This window comes from Acomys russatus, chromosome 5, assembly GCF_903995435.1.
Source record: "Acomys russatus chromosome 5, mAcoRus1.1, whole genome shotgun sequence".
Taxonomy (NCBI): Eukaryota; Metazoa; Chordata; class Mammalia; order Rodentia; family Muridae; genus Acomys; species Acomys russatus.
Window position 1 is genome coordinate 47,427,813 of NC_067141.1, and position 9,535 is coordinate 47,437,347.

A 9,535-nucleotide genomic window follows, 5' to 3' on the forward strand; every position below is an offset into this window, starting at 1 on the left:
TCTCTATCTTGAATCTCCTCCATTTAAATTTTTGGAAAGAGTAAAACATATATGCACAAAACATACACCTTGAATAATGTTAAAATTAATACAATATAAAATAATAAATTGTTCCAGAACATTAGGTAAGTACATGTCAAATGAAGGTTACAGAAGAAACAAATAATAGGAATAAACCAAACCAGTAGATTAGATTTAAAAGACTTGACCCATGCTAAAGTGAAATAGACAAATACAGCTGTAGAGTGAAAGGATAGAAAAAAATATTCCAAGCAAGTAGAACTCAGAAGCAAATAGGTATAGCTATATTAATATTAATATTAAGCTGAAATTATTCATAAAAGACAGATTACAGGATATACAATTTTAAGCATGTATGCCAAATATTATTGCACATTGACCTCAACACAACAATAGTGGGTGATTTAGTGCCCAGCTCTCACCAATACACAGGTAATCCATACCAAAAAAAAAAAAAAAAACTGACAAGGAATCATCAATGTTAAATAATATTACAGATCAAAATGACATAGATAGTTGCATAGTATTTCATCAATAACCCCAACATATATTCTCTTCATCACTACATGAATTTTCTTCAAAATAGATCATATCTGAGAACTGGAGACAAGTCTAAACAAGTACAAGAAAATATCAAACAATGATACTTAAGCAGTAATAAAAAGTTTTCCAGTGTTAAAAAACTAGTAACTTGCTGTTTGATTCTACTAGACGCTTATATTAAAATTGCCACCAATTATTTTTAACATGTCCCATGGAAAAGACCGGGGAACAACACTACAAAACTCACTTCATGAAGTCAGTATTACCCTGGAACCAAAATTACAGACTGATTTCCCAAATGAGCATACATGCAAAACTCTCCAATAAAATACTCACAAACTGAAGTCAAGAACACAGGAAAAAGTGTTGATATTTTTGCATTCTATAGACACAAGGATGGCTCCACACATGTAAATTAATAATTTCAATATAATATATCATAGGTCAAAAATCACATAACCATCATAGATTTGTAAAAGCAGTTTGAAAGAGTTCAACATTCCTTCTTAATAGATTTCTTTAAAAAAAAATCAAGGATAGAAAGAACACAACACAAGATAATAAATTGTAACTATGACAAATATATAGCCAATATTCACTACAGGGAGGGGGAAAGCTAAAAGAATTTCCTCTAGAATTAGGAGTGAGACAAGGACATCAGCTCTCTCTAGTCTTATTCAATACAGTGCTTGATGGGTCAACTGGAATGATACAGGCTAAAGAATCAGGGGTAGAAGTGGGAATAATGGAAGTCACATGATCCCTTTTTGCAGACAATACATTGTACGGGAGTCCTTAAAGACTCCACCTAAATATTCTTAGAACTGGTACACAGTTTCAGCAAAGGAGCAGCATACAAAAGCTGCAGCCTCCGCCCCCACCCCCCCCCCCCACTCCGTATCCTGGTGACCACGACGCTGACATGAAAACCTGGAAAGATAAACACAGGATAAATTCAGAAGAGTTTCAGAAAGATACCCAGGAAAAGTCTGAATTAAGGAAGTGAAAGACCCTTAAATAAAAATTGTAAAACACTAGAGGAAAAAAAGGGGGAGAAAATAGAAGAAATGGACAAGACCCCCTGAATGGGCAGAGTTAACGCTGTGAGAACGGCTTCTTAGCACCAGTGATCTAGAGCCAACAGAATCTCTAACAAAAGTCCAGACGGAATCCTCAGAGATTTAGCACACAGCAATACTAAAATGCATAAGGAGGCATGAAGACCCTGAAGAGCCAAAGCAACCCTGAGTAAAAAGAGCAGTGATGGACATATCACAATACCTGGTTTCAAATCGTATTGCTGAGCATAGTTCTAAAAGTAGCACTGTAGTGTCATAAAAGCGAAGATGCAGGCCAAGGGGATAGGGTGGAGGGGGTCTAGGGGTAATTCCACACAGCTACAATCTGATATTTATGATTTTGTTTGAGTTCATACAAGCAATACAATATGTTTTGATCAAATTTACCCCCATTACCTTCTCACTAATTCTTCCTTCATTTCTATTTCCTACTTCTCTCTCTGAATTTCATGTCCTGAAAACAAAACAAAACACCCACTGAATATATTGAGTGTTGCCTGTATGCGCATGGGCAGAGAAGCACCTCTGGGAGAGTGGGGAGCCTCTAAGGGACCCCATACTTGAAGAAAACTGAGCCCCACCCCAGGAGCCTCTAATTGCTAGTAGCTCCCTGGTTGGTTGGGGGTAGCCTTCAGAGCACATTTCTCATCCATGCTGGGACTTTGGTTTCATCTTAGAAGATCATTTTACAAAGCCACTTAGAAGGTAAAATGGAGAAACAATTTCACCATTCTTTTCCATTTAGGGGAAAGCTAGGAAGTGTTTTCCTGTTGTCCCTCACACTTCAGATCTTTTCTCAGAACTTTCCAAGAAATTCTAGGTTTGAAGAAAGGGTAATGGTACGGCTCTCTCAGAGTCACACTGACAGCGAAGTGACAACTTTGGGCCACTTTTCAATTTGTAGAAGACTCAAGAGTCCTTCTGTAAATGACATTTAGAGACTTGACACAATAGACCATCTGCATTTCTCCACAGCCAGAAAAGGTCTTGATCACTTGGATCAGTATATTCTCCCAGCACAAGCAAGCTTCCGAACAATCGGAATTGCCTTCCAACTTTAGAATGTACAAATAGGATTACTTATTTTGGGGGATGGGGGTTGAGACAGGGATTCTCTGTGTAGCCTTGGCTATCCTGGACTTACTTTGTTTACCAGGCTGGTCTTGAACTCACAGTAATCCACATGCTTCTGCCTCCCTGAGTGCTGGGATTAAAGGCATGTGCCAACTCCCGTGACTACTTATTTAATTATTGTGATGTGACAATGGGATAATATCTGAGAAATAGAAATGGTCACATCTCCACCTGTCACTGTCCTTCCCAAATAAATACCAGTGAAGACTTACCAAAGAAATTAAAAGTATTCCCCCAAATAGAAGCAATAGCTATAAAATATGTAATATTTACATATAATTTTCAGGCCTGATAATAAAGGAAATATCCACAAGAAACAAACCAAATGCGCTGGCAAATATCCCCCTTGGCAGTGCACACACACAAATTAAAACCAAAGAACATATTAACATGATGGAAGAAGGAGAGCCTTAACAACTCACATGTTAGAAAACAATTTTTCACCAGCCAAATATGTAAAGATACTTCCAATATTTTCATGAGTGCGAGCTAAGATGCAGAGAGAAGCAGTTCAAGTAGAAGGAAAGGCATAAATGACAGAAACTTGTAGAAGGGCGATTTGCTAATATATAGTGAAGGTTTTTTAAATAACCATGCTATTTGACTTCATAGTTTCAATTTTGTAAGTGAATCCTTAGAATATAAAAGGATGTGTGGAAAGATTTAATTGCAGTTCTATTCATTATCCTGTTGCTTGCACTTTTGAAAAATTGGAAAAAAATTAAATGTCAAGCAATAGGGGATTAATTAAATAGAGTATAGTTCATGTGCCTAAAGGAACACTACGAAATTATAAAAATATTAACATGGAAAGTTGCTTCTCATATATTTTAAAGTATAAAATGTTTTATGTAACATAAATTTTATGAAAAATACATATACTTAGATTATACGTGTACACATATATTTAGAAAATTATCTGGAAATATAACCACTATAATTTTACGAATATTATGGGCTTTTTCTAGAATTATAGGCTATGTGCTGCTTATTCTCATATTTTTATTTCTCCCAAATAATTAATATACATTGTTGGTGGTAAGAGAAGGTAAGAATGGTATGCCTGACTTCCCACATTCCTTCAGGATTTGCATAGATTCCCATAGAAATTAAATGAGCTCATATTAAAAAATCTTACAGTATATTTCTTCCAAACTCACTAGTCTTACAAATTGCAATCCAATGTTATGTTTGATCTAACCACTTTATCTCTCTATCTTTTGTAAATGGCTATTTATCATGGATTTACTTCACCAATAAAATATACATCTTACTGTCAGTAGAAAAAATCCTTACCATATATTTTTTGTTTGTTGACCTTAAGGTCACATTATATTAACTAGGTCTGATGATATCTCTGTAATCAATAGTATCTTTATTTAACCAATTATCAGAATTGTATAGATTTATGTCATGATGTTCTGTGGTGTGTTTACTTTGTGGGATGGCTAAAACAAGCTATTTAATGTAAGCATCATGCTATCATAATTATTTTTTTGAATGTGAAGAGAACATTCTTTTAAATTATTTCAGTAATTTTCAGATATATACCATATATATATATATATTACATATACATATATATTTATACATATATTACTCAGCAATTTTCACATACATTATTTATATGTATATTTTACATGTATACTGCATTACATATATACATATTTCTAAGTATTTATACATATATATCTTTCAGCAATTTTCACATAAACACCAATGCTTTTAACTACAGTCACCTTGATATCCAAAAAATTCTTTGAGTATGTGTGCCATTATTGGATCACATGTGTTGTTTTGAGACCAAGTCTCACTGTGTATCCCTGCCTGGCATATAACTTACTACTTAGACCAGGCTGGCCTTAAACCCACAAAGATTGATGCCTGAGTAGTGGGATTTGGGCATGGTGGTACACACCTTTAATCCCAGCACTGGAGGAGGCAGAGGCAGGTGGATTGTTGTAAATTCAAGGCCAGCCTGGTCTACAAAGTAAGTCAAGGGTACTTGATTTGAAAAAACAAAAAAACAAAAAAGAAAGAAACAAAGGTGTGTGCCACCATGCCCGGCTAACACAGACTTTTAATACTTAGGCCTTCATAATATATTAGAAAGTATCACCTGAGTTTCTAGATAAAAATATTTGACCCAGTTTCACCATATTCATTGATTGGTGGAAACCATTCCTCTTTGTAGTTAGATTTTAAGTCACTCTAGAAATAACTTAACTTTAAAGAAGATATTCTCTACACTAGACCCTGGAGGGCCAAAATGGATCAGATTTTGCTAAGGGACCAGGGACAGCAGGAAGAATTTCTGCAGCCATCGTGTTCTCAGACTTAATTTACATATCTAGTGTTGCTACACAAACAGTGCTTCAGTGACAGTATGCTCAAAGGAAGCCATGCCCAAGTGTGGGAAGGATGGCAGGCACCCCAAGAGGTCTCCAGGGATTGACTCTAAATGCAGGCTTTAAAATGAGTAGACAGAGAAATGACAAAGAGTTTAGTCAGAGTGACAGCAGGGGGTAGGAAGGCACAGCTATGCAAGGCTGTAGCAGGCACTATTAGCACAATGGGGATGCAGGAAGAATGCTTGTGGTCCTGGCTGAAGCGGGGAGGGGGGCGTGTTAGTAGGAGCCTCCCGCACTGTGTTCAGCTGACTGTAGTTGAAGGACTGGAAACCTCCCTAGTTAGATTAAATAGAGAGGCAGTAAAGAGAGATGGGGGTCTGGTGAAAGGGTTATGCAAGCATCTTTAAGGCTGAATTCACTTTGAGCAGTTGCCCTACAACCCCCTCTCCCTCACTTCCAAGTACCCCTCCCTACTTCTAAATCTCTCTCCAGCAGAGCCTCCAAAATGAGGAACAGGAGAATCTAGGAACAGCCTCTGTAGTTGATGCCTCCCGGGATGGACCCTCATCTCTGTTAATGCCTGCAGAGTGGATGTCTCAGGCCTTCTGAGATCTCAACACAGAAACTGAAGAACAGAACCTGGGACTGTGGTCGCCTCCGTCACGAAAACACCTACTGGATGTAAAACTCCAACGCTTGCATAATGGCGAAATCAGAACGGGTGGCCCTGCATCCTATCGGTTCCCAAAGCTTCCCCCAGGTTCCCTTGCTTGTGGTAACTCCAGCCTCCTGGATGTTGAGACTTGATACACTACAAACCATGATTTTCACTACACATGAAACAGCTGGGTTTCACTAAGGATTTATGTTTCAGATGTAATTCGTGTGCTATAAAAGTCATCATTTCTGAGCCGGGCGTGGTGGTGCACGCCTTTAATCCCAGCACTCAGGAGGCAGAGGCAGGCGGATTGTTGTGAATTCGAGGCCAGACTGGTCTACAAAGTGAGTCCAGGATGGCCAAAGCTACACAGAGAAATCCTGTCTCAAAAAAACAAAAACAAAAAAAAAAGAAGTCATTATTTCTGAGCATATAGCTCAGGGGCCTTTTGTTCATAGGCTATCTTCTATGATGCCCACTAACAGACTCCTCATGGCCTGTTCCTCTAGTTCCTACAGACCTATACCCTCCTTTTTTTTTTTTTTTTTTAAATGAATATTGCATGTAAACAGAGTTATAAGTTTATGTTATATAATATTTTATGCCTGGCTTACTTTCTTCTTAATTAATGTTTATGTAGCAGTTTGAACAAGAATGAGCCCCATAAACTCATGTATTTGAACACTTGGTCCCCAGTTGGTGGAACTGTTTGGGAAGGACTCGGAGGTGTGGCTTTGTTGTAAGAGATGTGTCACCAGGGTGGACTTTGAGGTTACTAAAGCTCACACCAGTCCTGGAGGGATGGGTCTCTTCTCTGCCTCTGTGTGTTTTACTAAGATGTAAGCTATCAGGTGTCCCTGTCACCATACCTTTGCTCTGCCACAATGGAATCTAACCCTCTAAAACCAAAGGTTCAGATTAAACATATTCTTTCTTTAAACATAATTTAATTATTTTATTCAGATTACAACTCAATTGTTATCCTATCACTTATATTCTCCTGTTCCTCCCTCCCTCCTGCTTTCACCTTATTCCCCTCCCCTAAGTCTATGACCGAGGGAGACCTCCTCTCCCACTAGGTCATAGGCTATCAAGTCTCATCTTGGTAGTCTGCCTATTCTTTCTCTGAGTGCCACCCAGCCTCGCCACCAAGGGGAAATGGCCAAATATGGGGCACCAGAGTTCATGTCAGAGTCAGTCCCTGCTCTCTGCACAACTATGGAGAATGTCCTGTCCATTGGCTAGATCTGAGTAGAAGTTCAGTGTTTACTGTTTGTATTGTCCTTGGTTGGTGCAGTAGTTTGAGCAAACTCCCTTGGACCCAGATCCACTCATCATGATGTTTTTCTTGTAGGTTTCTAGGATCCTCTGGATCTTTCTATTTCCCCATTCTCCTACCTTTCTCTCACCCAGAGTCCCAATAGGATGTCCTCAGATCTATCCCAATCTCCTGGTAAGTGAAGACTTTCATGGGACATGCCTTTTGGGCTAGTGTCCAATTATAAGTGAGTATATACCATGTAAGTCTTTCTGATTATGGGTTAACTCACTCATTATGATCATTTCTAGTTCCATCCATTTGTCCACAAATTTCAGAATTTCCTTGTTTTTAATAGCTGAGTAGTATTCCCTGGCGTAAATGTACCACCGTTTCTTTATCCATTCTTCAACTGAGGGGCATTTAGGCTGTTTCCAGTTTCTGGCTATTATGAATAAGGCTACTATGAACATGGTTGAACATATGTCCTTGTTGTGTGGTGGAGCATCTTCTGGGTATATTTCAAGGATTGGAATAGCTGGATCTTGAGGAAGCCCTATTCCCAGTTTTCTGAGAAAGCACCAGATAGATTTCTAAAGTGGTTGTACAAGTTTGCATTCCCACCAGCAATGAAGGAGTGTTCCTCTGTCTCCACATCCTTGCCAGCATGTGTTGTCACTTGAGTTTTTGATCTTAGCCATTCTCATGGGTGTAAAATGGAATCTCAGAGTCGTTTTGATTTGTATTTCTCTGATGACTAAAACATTGAGCATTTCTCAGCCATTTGATATTCCTCTGTTGAGAATTCTCTGTTTAGTTCTGAGCCCTATTTCTTTCTTTCTTTCTTTCTTTCTTTTTTTTCTTTTCTTCTTTTTTGTTTTTGTTTTTGTTTTGTATTTTGTTTTTTCAAGACAGGGTCTCTCTGTGTAGCTGTGGCTGTCTTGGACTTAATTTGTAGACCAGGCTGGCCTTGAACTCACAGAGATCTGCCTGCCTCTGCCTCCCGAGTGCTTGGATTAAACCACGCCCAGCGGCTGAGTCCCATTTCTTAATTGGGTTATTTGGTTTGGTGGTGTTTAATTTCTTGAGTTCTTTATATATTTTGGATATTAGACCTTTGTCAGATGAAGGATTGGTAAAGATCTTTTCCCAGCCTGTAGGCTGTCACTTTGTTCTGTTGACAGTGTCTCATGCCTTACAGAAGCTTCTCAGCCTCATGAGGTCCCATTTATTAATTGTTGACCTTAAGACCTGGGCTGTTAGTGTTCTGTTCAGGAAGTTGTCTCCTGTGCCAATGTGGTCCAGGCTCTTCCCCACTTTTTCGTCTAACTGATTTAGTGTCTCTGATTTTATGTTGAGGTCTTTAATCCACTTGGACTTGAGTTTTGTGCATGGTGATAAATATGAGTCTAACTGAATTTTTCTACATGCAGACATCTAATTGGACCAGCACCATTTGTTGAAGATGCTATTCTTTTTTCATTGAATAGATTTGGCTTCTTTGTCAAAAATCAAGTGACCATATGTGTGTGGATTCATTTCTGGATCTTCAATTTGATTCCATTGATCAATCAGCCTATTGCTGTGCCAATACCATGCTGTTTTAATTACTGTTGCTCTATAGTATAGCTTGAGATCAGGTATGGAGATTCCTCTGGAGGATCTTTTATCGTATAGGATTCTTTTAGCTATTCTGGGTGTTTTGTTTTTCCATATGAAGTTGAGAATTGATCTTTCAATGTCTTGAAAAAATTGTGTAGGTATTTTGATAGGGATTGCATTGAATCTGTAAATTGCTTTTGGTAAGATGGCCATTTTTACTGTTAATTCTCGTGATCCACAAACAAGGTAGATCTTTTCATCTGATGTCATCTTCAATCCTTCTTCTGAGTTTTGAAGTTTTTTTCAAACAAGTCCTTCACTTGCTTGCTTAGAGCTACTCCTAGATATTTTACATTGCTTGTGGCTATTGTGAAGGATGTAGGTTTTCTAATTTCTTCCTCTTCATGATTGTCATTTTTATATAGGAAGGCTACTGACTTTTTTGAATTTATTTTGTATCCAGCCATTTTGCTGAAAGTGTTTATCAGCTGTAAGAGTTCTCTGGTGGAATTTGGGGGGTCACTTATGTGCACTATCATATCATCTGCAAATAGGGATAATTTGACTTCCTCCTTTCCCATATGGATACAGAAAAGAGATACAGAGAAAGTGGGTAGCCTTGCCTGGTCCCAATTTTAGAGGAATTTCCTTTAGTATCTCTCCATTTAATTTGATGTTGGCTATTGGCTTGCTGTATGTAGCCTTTATTATGTTTAGGTATGTACCTTGTATCTCCGATCTCTCAAAAACTTTAAACTTGAATGGGTATTGGATTTTGTCAAATGCTTTTTCTGCATCTAAGGAGATGATCATGTGGTTTTTTACTTTCACTTTGTTTATATGGTGGATCACATTGATGGATTTCCGTATCTTAAACTATCCCTGCATG